General features: G+C 33.4%; 1 long non-coding RNA gene across 2 annotated transcripts in view; it reads left to right on the top strand.

Annotated features, from left to right (window-relative positions):
- Positions 1-2,351, top strand: part of LOC111736645 — a 611,781-nt gene that overhangs the window by 112,544 nt on the left and 496,886 nt on the right. The gene's annotated exons all lie outside the window — the stretch shown is intronic.

The following is a 2,351-nucleotide window of genomic DNA, read 5'->3' on the forward strand; positions in this document are numbered from 1 at the left end:
CAGCAGACAATTTGCAAGGTTGAGAATGCAATTTGTGTTTTAATTCCACCACTACAAGATGAGACTCTGCACTTGCTTTTTCAGCAATTTCAGCTCTGTAGCTAAACAGGAGATTAGGATTTCTTTTGTGGCAGACATAGATGCCTTCAGGTGGTTTATGAGGCACTTAAAGTTGAAAATTTGCGTTTCTGAGCTCAGCCTACTTTGTCCAGTGCAATTAGGAGTAAGAAGCCAATGTCATTATACCTGCTAATTTGACAAAAAAGTGTTCTAATATATTAAATACATTTGAGAGGTTACCCAGAACCTCTTAAAGTTATTTAATTTGCAGTATCCAATGGTGCTAGTCTATGCCTCTTTATTGTCACGTAATGCCATAGATTCTCTTTGCTACTAGAAAAAGAGTTATTGGAACCTTTAAATCTAATCAGAAAACCTGTTCCAGAAACTTTAGAACTAATTCACAAAACGCATCCCTAAGGATTCTTTTTCTTTTTTTCTTTTTTCTTTTTTTGGATTAACTCTTTATATTAAAATCTATGTTGAGAGGGAGAGGGACAGGTCAGCAGTCTGAGTTGATGTTGCGGTCTTGAGACCAAAGGTAGCCCAAAGACAATTCCTTCTATTTCAGTTGACCTCGGTCTTTTCTCTTAACACTTTCAACATATTGGAAGGGGCCCCTTTATGTTACATAGGGTAAACTATTTTACTCCAAGTCACTAATTTCGATATTAATCTCATCTAAAAAACACCTTCATGGCAATATCTAGACTGGTGTTTAACCAAAATATTGGGCACCACTGTCTACTCAAGTTGACACTTTAATAAAATTATCACATCTGGACACAGAATTGTATCCAGGAGGTTTATTGTGGAAAGAATTTAGGGGGAAATCTGTAAAGGAGTAAAGTCAGCGAGATAGGGTAGAAGAAGCTAAAAGGCAATCTAGTTGTAATACTAGCAACTGTCTATCTCACAGAGAATTCTAGAGCTGGAAGGCCCCATTAAATGTGTCTCAAATTGAAGCACAGGGCCTGGTCTTTATATCCTTTTATTGATTAATCATTTGCCACAGGCTTCCCCCAAAAAACTTTGAGCGAGATAGGTTTTTCTATAGCCAAAGACAATTCACAATGATGGATACAGGTGCACACATGAATGAAAGCCTTTCTCAGCAGATAGTGCATAAGTTTGTTAACTATTAATAGGACATCAAGATGAAGCAACACAGTATGCACTATAAAAAACAAAGACATAAAATGGTTAATAATCATAGGCTTATATTAAATAGCACTTAATGAAGAGTGAAGAAGATAACTTTAATGAATATATTTTTAGTCAAGATCAGTAAAATTAATACTTTAATTTGCTATGTGATATTCTTCCTATAACAAGTTATTTGAGAATATTTAGTCCATGATGCATGGTAATTTTTTCATATTATATTATATATTGTATTTGTACTTAACCTATTGTTTTATCATTTTGCTATTTTAATATTGATTTGGCTAGTACATCTCTGTCTATACTAGGAATAAAGGAGGCATATTAAGTGAGATAGACTACAATGAAAATTCTTTTGGAAATAACGTTATAATTGATTACAGCTATATTCCTTTAATATAATGTTTATGTTGCAGCTGCTGAATATAATAGCAAGTTGGACAGATTCCTTGTCATCCCACATATTTTATTTTCTTTAGAAAATAAATAGCAATGATATTTTCTGTTCCTTAGAAACAGAATATAGCACTGCTACATCTTAAATCACAGTTGCCTTTAATCAACGTTGCAACACAGGGAAAAATGTGGTAAGAGATCAGCGAATGATATCCAGTTAGAGAAAATTGAAATCTACAAATAATCTGTTCAATGAGCATCCCTGAGTAAATTTACTTTACAAGCATTTGTAAGATAGAAATAGAATCGATATTGCAGAATTATCATATAATTCTGGCATTTAAAATAGCTACGCATTGCTTCTGGCCTGAAGTGAACAGTTGCAATGGAGAGCATTTGAAAGCTGTTTAGAACTCTGAGTTCTTTATGCAATCTTTTTTTTTTTTTTTTTCATTGCCAGACTCCTCACATGAAGACTCTCAGAAAAAGTAAGATGCTTTCTAGAAAGGCAACTTGGTCATACTGTTTTAACATACTGATTTTCTTTCATGTGGATTTGCTTTCTAGATGTACACTATGAGTAAAGCATGTTGTAAAGAACATAAAATTCTTATCGATTTATCTTCAGTTTTCTTTTTTTGCTTCCTTCCCTTCCACTATACCTCCTTTTCACAAACTAGCCAATCAGCATTTGCATATTTAATGAATGTGTGAATGAATGGAAGATATTA

The sequence above is a fragment of the Pteropus vampyrus genome, unplaced genomic scaffold (genome assembly GCF_000151845.1).
Source record: "Pteropus vampyrus isolate Shadow unplaced genomic scaffold, Pvam_2.0 Scaffold21, whole genome shotgun sequence".
Lineage (NCBI taxonomy): Eukaryota > Metazoa > Chordata > Mammalia > Chiroptera > Pteropodidae > Pteropus > Pteropus vampyrus.